A 12,683-nucleotide genomic window follows, 5' to 3' on the forward strand; every position below is an offset into this window, starting at 1 on the left:
ATCTCACCACTGAATATTTCATTGTGACCACACAGCCTTATCATTGAAGTTCAGGAAGTAAACATCTGTATTCCACATAGTTTTATTCAATCTAAACAAAGCTAAGGTTTGTTCTAACTTTCAAATTTACTCTGGAGCCCATTCATCTACTTCAGCATCCAAGAAAATCACGCATTCTGCATAGCCATGTGAGCTGGCACACAGGGACATCACAGGACAGTTGGCTGCAAAGCTGGACCTCTGAGGATGCAGGTGTCCATCCCCAATTTCTCACAGGTCATCATCCTCATCCTGGAGGGCAGACATTTGAGCAACCTCTAAATCATAGGTGCACTGTGCTGCCAAAGCTGGTCCATAACCAGCTCACATGGGGTGGGGCAAGAGCAGGCATGACAACAAACTCCAAGTTAGGATCTCCAGTGAGCTTTTTGGCTTGCCAGAAAAAGGGCTTTTCAAAGTTGTCCTTACTTAAGCAGAAATGTCTCTGAATTTAAGATTTTTCCTTAAATGGAAGACAAGAAATTATGCGTTCATTTTCCTCTTGAATAGACATATTGTAGCCACACAACACAATGGGGATATTTTCACTCACATATACCTATTATCTATGCCAATTAGGTTTGTTTTCACAAGTAAATCTTGTTCTCACAGCAAACATTATAATGGAATACTAGGCTTGGAGGCAGTGGCCATCCTACAGGCCCCAAACTTCTCCTGGCCAGCTGTGTCTCACACATCAAACTTGATAGCTCCTCTGTTGATATGGAACACAAGGGTGAACCTTACTACATACTTCTTCTCAAAGTTGCCCATCAAGTGACAATTATCAATGTTGTCTTTCTGATGCAGCCATCATCCACCAGGATGAGTGAATGAGACCTTCGGTTCTCCCTGTCCCTGAACTTAGTTTTGACTCCTGGGGATTGAATGGAAGAAGTAATGCCTATAAAGGCAGCAAGCAGATTAATTCCGGAGAGATCATCCACTAGCTTCAGATCTACCTCACAATTCTGCTTTTTTATTTTATTACTTTTCTTTTTTTTAATTTTTTTTATTGAGAAAAGGAAGAAAATAAACAAGTTTCCACCTCCTCCCAGCCTCCCATTTCCCTCCCACTCCTACCACCCTTCTCACCCGCCTCCCATTCTTCTCCCCTCCTCCCACTCCTCTCCCCCTCCCTCTCGAGTCCAAAGAGCAGTCAGGGTTCCCTGCCCTGTGGTAAGTCCTAGGTCCTCCCCCTTCTGTCCATATCTAGGAAGGTGAACATCCAAACTGGCTAGGCTCCCACAAAGCCAGCACATTGAATAGAATCAAAACAGTGTGCCATTATCCTTGGCTTCTCATCAGCCCTCATTGTTCGCCATGCTCAGAGAGTCCAGTTTTATCCCATTCTTTTTCGGTCACAGTCCAGCTGGCCTTGGTGAGCTCCCAATAGATCAGCTCCACTGTCTCAGTGGGTGGGTGCACCCCTCGTGGTCCTGACTTCTTTGCTCATGTTCTCCCTCCTTCTGCTCCTCATTGGGACCTTGGGAGCTCAGTCCAATGCACCAGTGTGGATCTCTGTCTCTATCTCCATCCATCACCAGATGAAGGTTCTATGATGATATGCAAGATATTCGTCAGTATTGCTATAGGCTAGGGTCATTTCCGGTTCCCTATCCTCAGCTGCCCAAGGAACTAACTGGGGACCTCGCCTTGTGCTCCTGGGAGCCACTCTAGGTTCAAGTCTCTTGTCAACCCTAAGGTGGCTCCCTTAACTAAGAATTGTGCTTCCGTGCTCCCCTATCCTACCTTCCTTTATCCCAATCCTCCTTTTCCCCCAAGTTCCCCCCATCCTCCCCTTCTCCCTTTTCTCTCCCCATCTCCCCTTACTCCCTTCCCACCCCACCCCCAAGATCCCAATTTTCTCCCCGGCAATTATGTCTACTTCCCATAGTCAAGAGGATAACTATATGTTTTTCCTTTGGTTCAACTTCTTACTTAGCTTCTTTAGGATCACCAATTGTAGACTCCGTGACCCTTATTTATGGCTAGAAACCAATTATGAGTGAGTACATCCCATATTCATCTTTTTGGGTCTGGGTTACCTCACTCAGGATAGTGTTTTCTATTTCCATCCATTTGCATGCAAAATTCAAGAAGTCACTGTTTTTTACCACCGCATAGTACTCTAATGTGTAGATATTCCACACTTTCTTCTTAAATATACATTCTTTATTCCATTTGATTACTTTTTTGCTTCTTTGTAAAATAATCAGAAAGGATTGTTAGGTATGGCCTTGGAGGTAGGGTAGATTAGTGTTTTATTTGTTGAGACAGGGTCTCATGTCTCCCATGCTGTCCTCACACTGACTTTGCAGGTTCAACTTGAGCTTAGGACATCTTGCTTCTACTTCACAGGTACTGAATTTACAAGTGAGGCCACCGAGGCCAGTGAGGACAGCAGCGGTCATTGAACCCAGGACTTGCTACATGCTAGTCAGCCACTCTGTCAACTGAGGTATGTCTAGTTCTGTTGAGTGTATTTTCCTGCTATCCAGAATTTCACTGTAACTCACCAAGGCCTGCAACTGTCCTGCATTTTTCTTCTACTACTGGACCCACTATGTTATATTCTTCTGCCAATTGATCATCACACTGTTGCCAACACCCTGGTGGGTTCGTTCTCTATATCCTTAGTAATCCAGGGGCAATTTCCTAAAGTTAAGCGTGTGGCTTCCATGACTGCACCCTTCTCTCAAGGCTCACACTGTAAAAAGCCTACAGATTTTTCCTTAATGTGCTTTCTAACACTGAATTGAGGAAGGTGAACTTTCATCATTTATGTTCATCTTAAAGTAGATTTTTGGGAATATTTAATTCCTCATATTGATGAAAAGAGGGTTTTAAGGAGGAATGAGGCATACCTCAGCAATCTTTTGAAATATTAGCTTAGTTCTCAAAATGGGAACTAACTAACATGGGAAAAGTTATGGGTCTTCCAGTCAAGTGAAGGGGACACCGGGTTTAGAAGGGGAGGAGCTGAATGGCTTCCTCTGTGTTCCCAGAAAGGTTCCTGGAAAGGTAAGCTAAGCTTCTTGTCAGTTCAGGAAAGCTAGTTAGCAGAGTGGCGATGGCTGTTAGCCATGACATCAGCGGTCCCATCTCTGGACATTCCATTGTATCCTGGAGATCTCTAGGAATCCCGTGATGTCACTTTGTTGTAGCAACACCAACTGCCATTAGGACATTCCTCAACCCTAGAGGGTAGAGCATCAGTCATGTTCTCAAGACTGAGGCATCACGTATTTGGGAGACTGAATGGAGAAGGTCCAAAGACCAGAGAGAGGCAGAAGGAAGCTGCCGTTCACTTCTGGAAAAGGCCAAGTGAGTCATGGGCAGGAGAAGGTCAGATTTCTGAAGGAAGTGCACTTGAGGTGGAATTTCCAGTAATGGGGAGGAGTAGCTGGAGCTTCAGAAGAGAAAATGGACATAACTGATTATCATACTTCCTGAAAGATAAGGAATCCCAGACATTAGTTTGTCCATCTCCTAAGCCAAAGACTGAGAAGGCCAAGGCTGTTGTACTGGGACCACCACTTAGTTCTTACCTTTACTGTAGTTTGGGGTTCAATGTTAGAGTAGAAAGAAACCAGCAGGAGGCTGGGACGGACTAATGTGCCCCCGTATTTGGTCAGACATCACTACACTACACCTGTAGTAGTTGCCTTTAGGTTCAGTTGCTGTCTAACACTGTTCCCACGGAGACAAATGTGCACCTGGCCAAGACCTTTCATCCTCAGAGTGTTCAGCAGTCTGCTCAGCATAATTCCTCTGACCTCCTTTCCCTGACAGTGACCCCCTTAGGGATCTGAATCAGCAGTTGAGGTTGGCTGTTAGATCACAGGGTGACTAAACATCTGTCAGAGTTATGGGACCAGGGCAGAGAATGGCGACTGAGTGTCAGATTCAATGATCTGGGCTGTCAGTGGGAAACTGGGTGAGTCTCTTGACCATGATGGGGCCCTGCCTGACTTTCCAAGACACAGTCATGGGCCATTAGTAACCAGCAATGAGAACTCACCTCTTCCTAACACCTGAGTGCCTCTGCCCTCTGCCATTTTTGTCCTTGCTTCTAAATCAAAGCAGGCTTCAGGACTCTGGACCATGCTGCATTCTATTCTTCTGTGAATATTCCTGAAGAGATGGTCTCAGTAGTCTCCTGAAGAATTATAGGAAGACAGAGGAAAACCCTGGCTGCTTACATAGCCACGTCTCTAGAGTGATGGGAGATTTCAGATGCACAAAGGGGGGCTGTCAACCGGGCCTAAATATTTTAATTGTTACTGGCTTGCAATATAATTTTCTCTTTGGGATTCTGTCAATCTCCTGTGCCTTTTTGCTATACAATTTTACCTCTTTACTACCTACACACAGAATCCTCTAAGGAGCCAGCATCCCACCCAGTGCTCCTAAACAAGAAGCAGATAAAGAAGGAAGAGGAGAGGCTGACCACGGAGCTGCAACTGATGACCAGGGAAAGAAATGACCTGAAAGACCAGCTGATGATCCTCACTGAAGGCACCAAGGACAATAGGTATCCATTGTTTCAGACTTCATGTGGCTGTAGGCAATGTCAACCTCACCTTCTGTCTTTGAAGGTCTTGGTTTCTAGGAGGCTTTTCCAAACCTCATTCCTAAATTCTTCTCAGGGGAGAGACAGACATGAAATGTGAGGGAGAATGAGATGTGGCCTCTAACTTTTCTGCTCTCTCCAAATGAAAAGCAGGGCTTGTGGTCCTAATCACACAACTCAGGGATTTAGGCCAGTACTGTGTAGTTCCTAGCATGTATTTGGATATGGGATGACGTGCAAAGGTGGCTTGCATGAGATATAACTACCTTCTCTTAGTTTGTGGTGAGTCTCTACTTTCCCTGCATGTGCTTGTGTGCCTAAAGCCTCTGGTAGCAGCTAGATGGCGCTGGTTTGACTTGGGACATCTCAGTGTCTAACTGGAAGTGCTGGGGCTCATCACAGCTTCTCTCTAGTTTTGTCTATTGTACTCTTAGACAATAGAGCTCTGTGCATATCTTTAGCATCCAATGGGCGATGCTCTCACTCTATGCATTTCTATAGCTCGCCATTTCTCTCTCACTCTCTCATGTAAACATTTGTGCACACACACATGAGGAGGTTTGTGAGTTCCTAAACTCTGGGAGCCAGTGATCTGTGGTGGTTACTCATGATGTCCTCCCACTGTCCAGAAGATGCCAGTGCTGAGCCCTGGGAGCCCCACTTAAAGCAAGACTGCTTGTGTCCTACATGCTCACCATGGTGGCACCTAGGAATCCCTAGGGGAGTTTATATCACTCCCCTTCTCTTAAGACTCCAAACCAGAATGATGTGCTCTAACTCTTCAGTGATTGTCAACCAGGACCCAGAATCAGTGTTCTGAAACAGGAGAAATGTCATTGCAATGTCTGGTATATGGAGACATGTGACCAAGACTCCTGGTAGCATAGAGAACTAGACTGACTTTCTAGTCCTATTCAGTGAGGTCATGCAGTCAGGGCACTCCCCATCTCACATGGAACTTCTGCTTTCCTGGGGGACAGAATAACAAGTATAAAACTACAAGGATGTCCCAGTACATAGGAAAGAAAATCTTACATCCACTGGCATAGGGTAGATCAGCATATGACTTGAGCTCCTGTGATCATTGAAGTCTATGTTCATGGGTTCTTTTCTTACGTTTTCTAGTCCCTACAAGAACCAAAATTCAAATGCTTTGTATGAGAATGGAAAGTTGGATCACAAACAGATTATGATGGAGCTAAACAATTTCGAGAAAGAGAACACTGAGACCTTAGAGAATTTCAAGGAGCTGAGGAAGGAAACAGTCTTCTATCGGTAAGTATCCTTCTCGACATGGTTCACAAAACTGTTAAAATGGCCATCTTTGAATTCCTTTTTCTGTGGAAGGAGTGTCCACAACTCTGGTTCTAGACTTTTTGTTTCTTAGCAAACAGCTCTTGAACTTGTGTCTTTTGGACTCAGTTTTGCTAAGTGTGAAAGAGACTGTTAGCCCCTGCCACCATTGTCCTAAGGACTCAGGAGCCTGTAGATAGAAAAGGTCTTTACAGCCTCAGGGGAATGTCAGACAGCCTTGAACTTCTGGAGCTCAGGCCCATTCTTTACATGTTTGGGTGTTGAGGAAGTGTAGATAGAATATGCTCACTTTGGGCAACTTGTCTTCACTTTGAGGGTGTTTGCCACTACATGCTGATGTTTCCCCATTACCATAGAGAGTTAGGCCAGCTGGGGAACTACTCCTTCTACTGAAGTGACATGGATCCTTTTAGGTGTAGGGGTTTTCATTACAGTTTGATAATTTCTAGCATTACGTGTTCTCTCATTTGGGTTCCAGAGTGTAGTTGTCATGAATCTATCAGACTCTTGGCTATGTATTGCAGGAAACATGAGTTCTTTTGGGGTGCCGGTTTCAGGAAATTAGGGGTAGCAGGAGGAGGCCTGCAGGGCCTTACTATGCAGAGTTTGTCTGCAGGGATCTGCACAGCCGACTACTGATGGAAAGGACTCAGCTAAAGAAGAAGGTGGACGAGCTGAGGCAGGAGGAAAGGAAACTGCAGAATGATTGGACCGTGCTGAAGTACCACCTGGAGGATTTGAAATTGATCCTTAATGACCAAGACGAAGAGATCAGTTACCTCAAAATCCAGCAACAACAGGTAGGGGCCGGCTACAAGTCAGGCTAAGTTCTGGCATCATTTGCCCATTTAACTGCCTCTCTACCCATCTAATTACCAGTGTTTAACACATCAGCTTACTCACCCATACTCCCTTCCAGCCACGGACCTCATATATTCCAAACATTCCCTTCAGTGTCCATGCACAAGGACTTCTGGGAAGCTTTTGTCTTATGGAGGAATGAAATATGGGCAAGCCTTCCTTTCTGCTCTCCTTGAAGCTGCAATTTAGTAAAGAAGATGGTTCAATAATATATCAAAAATGTACATGTATTTATGATCGGTAGTTTTCTAGAAACAGAGTTTAGTGTAAGTGGGTTCTGGGTCCTAAGGCTCTTTGATTGGCAGGGTTCATGCTTGGTCACAGGTGGGAAGCAGTTTACACGGTGGATATCCTTGTGCCAGTGCCAAAAGAGTGCTTCTCATACTCATGGGTTTGTGTGGCCTGTGGGCTTCTCTTTTCTGCCTGCATCCCAATGTTCTCTTTGCTTTCTCTGAATTCTTGGTTCACAGAGACAGAATCCTGAGTAGCATCTTGTCAGCCCTGATTTCTAGTCGTGGTGCTGGACAGTTCTCCCATCCAGCAGATATAATGTATGGATGACTGGATGACCTTCTCGGGGCTTTTGACAAGTTGGTGGTGGAAGGTGGGAGATTTGGTCCTAAAGCAGAAGAATTTCTCCAAGCAGCTCAATGTAGTCTGTCTAAGCCAATCACTTTTCCCACAATAATTTTAGTCTCTGAGGAATTATGCCTGAGTTGTGAGACTTTTCTGAAAAAAACTGGTGTGGTTATTTTAAACTCAACTGTTCATTGACCATGATGTTTCTTTCTGTGATGTCTCTTTCGTTAACATGCACTCCTTGTGGGTTTTGAGTGTGATTGCACACAAGTGTGTTTGCATGTGTGTGTGTGTGTATGTGTAGTATAAGGATATGGGTGTTGGGGTGCACTAAACATGTGCATTTTCTAGCGCAGACCACTGTGTTCAAGTCAGTCTCTCCCACAAACTGGGGTTTCTTACTTCTCCAGATGCTTTTGTTAACCTGTCTAGCTGACCAGCAAGTTAATGGGATCCTCACTCTGTGCTTAGATATGTATGACTGTCTATAACCCTCAACAAAGAACACAATTTTCTCTTAAACAGGAGCTCAAGAGATTGGAAGAAAGCTTTCAGTTCCTGCAGAAGCAGAGGGAAATGGTCATACAGGAAAAGCACTTGGTCCAAAAGCTGCAGCATCACTTTCAGGTCTCTCAGATGAGGTAGGAGCCCAGACTGGGGAGAGGAGGTAGAGTCAAGGGGATCCCATGGACGTGGGGACAATATCAATTCTGTCCATCTCTGAGGCTACAAGCTAGAGCAGGGAAAAGAAGACCTCAGAGAACTGAGCTGGTCCAGTCAACAAGAAATTCTGGCCAGTATATATTGTGTTTGATACTCAGTGTGTCTGTAGAATATAGTCTCTATACCTCCCTTCTGAAAACTGAGTTCTCCCAAGGCTTTCCCTGAACTCACAGAGAGATGCTTGTTATGGCCTTCCAAGATATTTGGTTAAACGTTATGCAACAATGGGTGGGGTAAAATTCATGTTTTATTTAGAAATATCCAATGTAGATCAGAGATTTCCATCTTTAACACTGCTCTGTGTAACATTTGCCAACTTCCTGTGAAAAGTTCTCTCTGGATAGAATTGGTTAAGGACTTCCCAGGATGAACCTAGGCAGATACTCGTCTGTAGGGAAGATCAGAACCTTCTCGGGTGTGTTCTGTAACCGACTCCCAAAGCCAGGATGCAGATTCCCAGATCTAGTTCCTAGGAAAGGACCAGTTTCTATTTGGTCCCAGAGCCCCGACAGGGACAAAGTTCTCAGGCACACATCACAGGAAACGCTGCTCTAGCACGACAGGCTCTATCTGCATGTTGTTCATGTTCAAGGTTCCTTCTGGGCATGAGGACTGAGCTAGCCTCACGCCCTTTACAGGGACCTAAGATGCAGGCAGTTTACGGCTATCTATAAAATTATAAATAGCTCATGTACAACTCATGCATTTCTCATGTGCTGTTGACTATAGTGTCAATATGCTGTTGCTGTTTTCAAAATGAAATCCCTGAACTATAGAAGAATACCCTATTCTTTCTAGTAGAATGGACACCAACAGTGTTTATTTGAAATTATCATTTGTGTTTAAGACTGAGATAAGTTTTAGGCCCATCACTCTGGGATCTTAATCCGTGTGAGTACCAACAATGACATTAGTCACAAGATTAAATTCACTGTCCAGCAGAGCTGAGGTGGATTGAGGAACCATCTTCAGCTAACGTGGCAGGTCCCCACTGGCCTGTTTTTCTTAACTGCTTTTCTCTTCCAGGTCTAAAACTCCACAAATTCATCTGGAACAGGCCACTGCCCAGGACGAGAGCCACCAGCAGAAGGATCTCCAGGAAGAACTAGGTGCTGAGTCCCATCCACAGCAATACTGAATTCTAAGGACACATATTCTTCTTCAATTTTGTTTACCCTTGTGTCATAGGTTCTGATTTTGCCTAGCCAGTGACCTAGCATGTTTGCTTCTGTGCCTAGATTATTATTATTTTTTTTTGATCATACCACTTGAGAGACCTGAGGAAGCCAAAGTAAGCCACAAACACCTTCTACACATGTTCTTCACATTAGGATCAAGATAAAAAGACACCACCTTTACGTGTGAACACCCCAGTGAGGGAAATTCCAGCTCACCTCCAGCTGATCACCCTTAATATGATCCTTGTGTCTGCTGACTCCATTCATGAGAAGAGAAGAACACATCAAAAATATATCCTGAGACAAACATTACTCAGAAGACTTCATTTACCAGCAAGTGGACTCTGCCTTGGGGTAACATGACATAGAAGCTCCTATGTGGAATGGACCCAGTAATCTTGAAGAGGCCATCAAAATTGTGACTACCTCACTAGCATTTCACAAGGCAAGCACTTGCCTGTAGTGGGTGTAGTAGGTGCTATCAATATGCAGTGGTAAATGCTAATTGGCTTTATTTTTGTTTGTTTTTTGTTTTGGAATTTTGTTTATGGTTCATTTGGTTTTGGTTTTGCTATTTTGCTGTTATTTATTCTTGTTATTAGTACCATAATTTTCCAAGTTTATCCATTGTTTATATTCACTATTGTGTAGTAGGTACTATCAATATGCAGTGAGAAATGTTAAATAGCTTTATTTTTGTTTGATTTTTGTTTTAGATTTTAGTTTATGGTTAATTCGGTTTTGGTTTTGCTATCTTGATGTTATTTATTCTTGTTATTAGTACCATAATTTTCCACGTTTATCCATTGTTTATGTTCACTATTGTTTAAAATATATTGTTTATTAATAAAAAAACAATTTCCAACTTTTCACACTTAATCCCAGATTCTTTAATCAAGTGTGGTGTCACACAGCTTTAAGCCCCAAATTTCCAGGTACAGGTGGAAGCCATGGGTCAATGCCCAGTGGATGTCAACCACTTGCCATTTTGCCGTTGGGCCACAGCTGCCTAAGTGCAGCTCCTGATGGCAGCACTGATGGTGAAGGAGATCAGGTGGCATCCTGTGGGCATGGTGCCTGTTCTCCTGGAGGCCACAGGTAGCTTCACCCTTCAGTGTTGTATGCAGGGAAAAGCAAAGTAAACAAAACAGATAATAAGATCCCGAATGGCGACTTCTCTGGCATCTGCCCACCAAATCCTGGGGCAGGTGTCCCTGGAGAACTTAGGCTTGGGCATCTCTGCTCTCTTCCCTCTAGATCGTCGGGAATGTTCACCATGCAGTGGAAAATGGCAGGCTGTAATATGTCCCCATGGATCCCCAGTGACTCCCTGTGGACACCAAGCATAGTTCAGAATTGATGCAACCAGCGACAGAAACAACTTTTAGGCCTTATGGAAAACCTTGACCAATCTTTCCCGCATGTCATTCTCTTAAGGCAACCCTACAGAGGACAACTGTCCTGCCATTCTGTGGTCACTGAGGAGCAGAAGAATCTGGGTCTTGGACACAACCAATGGTGTGGGAGGTGTCTGAGTCTCAGAGCAGTGAAGCCTAAGGGCACTAGAGAAAATCACCCCATTTATCCTGTGTCAGAGGGCCTGAGGGTACCTGACGGGGAGGTCTCTGTCTTTGGGTAGAGGAGGGAACATTTTTGGTTTGGTTTTGGGTTTCAGACAAGTTCTCATGTTATTTCACATTGTCCTTGAATTTACTATCTGGGATTCTCTACCTGGGTTCATAACCAAGCTGATTAAAAACACAGATATTTATACTATAATTCATTTCAGTAGTAAATTTTCATTTGTGAAGTAACAAGGAAATTTTTTCAGGACCGGGATGGCACAGTGTGAGGGAGTATATCATAGGTCACATCACTGGGAAGGCTGAAAACTACTGAACTGTGTGGTGGAGGCTCCTGCCTCTACCTCCTGAGTGCTGGGACGTTACCTGGTCCATGCAGTGTGGGGGATCTAACCCAGCATTTTGTGTATAAGAGAAAAGTGCCCTAACACTTGAGCAATGGCCCTCACCACTTCACAGCCATTTCTGGAGGCAGGCCAGTGTCTTCAGGCAGGGGGATAGTCTAGGAGGCACACCTTTGAAACCTTGGGAGCCCAGACTTCCCCAGCTAATGAAAACAACAGAAACACTGCAGTGCTCAGGCACTACCAAGACTGATCTGGATGCTGAACAAGGCCCTTGTGGTTGGCAGAAATTTCAAGAGTAGAGCTGGAGCTGTGGTCATGACTGTGGAAGAAACTTCCAGAAAGAAGCTGCAGCCTTTTGGGAGCTACCACCCACCTGGAACAACATAGGAGGTAGTTGAAGAGGTTAAGAATGCTGATCTGTTTCCTCCCTCAAACTCACCACCATTTCCATTGGCCTAAACCTGGTGTAGGAGTTCCTTCTCTTTGTGTGTTGCTTTCATTGGTTAAGGAATAAAGAAACTTCCTTAACCTTTTGAAAGGGCACAACTTAGGTAGGCACAGTAGACAGAACTGAATGCTGGGAGTAAGAAAGCAAAGTCAAAGAGAAGCCATGGATCCTCCGTCTGAGATGAATGCTGGTTAGAATCTCTGGTAAGCCACTGTCACGTGGCAATACAGAGATTAATGGAGATGGTTTAAACTAATATGTAAGAGTTAGCCAATAAGAAGTTAGAGCTAATGGCCAAGCAGTGTTTTAATTAATACAATTTCTGTGTGGTTATTTCATGGCTAAGATAGCCCAGCAGTTGGGACAAACAAGCAGCCTGCAATCCTTACAAGATAAAACCGACTTTGAATCTGTGCATAAGAGAACCTATTGTACAGCCTACAGGATGTCAGCCCATGGGAGTATAGAATAGGCAGAAAAGCACAGAGGTGATGTAGTGAAAACTAAACTCAATCCCAGGCTGCCGAGTTCCCATTGCCTTGGCTCCTTGTAGCTTTGCTGCTTCCTTTAATGCAGTTTAAGTCAAAGAAGAAAGAGCAGGCTTCTCAATCTACCCAGATAGAAAATTGTTTGAGGCCTCAATAGAACCAAGCCTTCTGGAGTGGTTCAGCACATGACATGGTGCAGAGCAGTTGCAATTCTGGCCTGGAGCTAGAGTCCCTGGGTGGTTCCTGGTTGAGTCCTGCCCCACCTGCCACATGGTATAGCTCAGAGCTGTTCCTGTGTGGCAGCTCAGGCACACCCCATTTCTTCCTGTGCCCCATGAGGCTCTTATTATCTTTTATACCCTTGCCCACCACACATCTATTTCTTCTATTGAGAATTTTTTAAGTTGTCCATCTATTTTTGAAGAACAAGTTTGTGGCAAAGGACAGCCCACAAAATTCTAAAAAGAAACAGTTGTGTATGTCCCAGGGCTCATGGATATCAATGGTGCAACGGCTCACGCTAGGAGGGAGTTGTCACTGTGTAAGG

At 44.4% G+C, this 12,683-nt stretch overlaps 1 pseudogene; it reads right to left on the bottom strand.

Annotated features, from left to right (window-relative positions):
• Positions 1-270: 270 nt before the first annotated feature.
• Positions 271-4,148, bottom strand: LOC121460481 (annotated as a pseudogene).
• Between the last annotated feature and the right edge of the window lie 8,535 nt (positions 4,149-12,683).

Source organism: Microtus oregoni, unplaced genomic scaffold, assembly GCF_018167655.1.
Source record: "Microtus oregoni isolate MIOR12 unplaced genomic scaffold, Mior012 000000F_ref0000247, whole genome shotgun sequence".
Lineage (NCBI taxonomy): Eukaryota > Metazoa > Chordata > Mammalia > Rodentia > Cricetidae > Microtus > Microtus oregoni.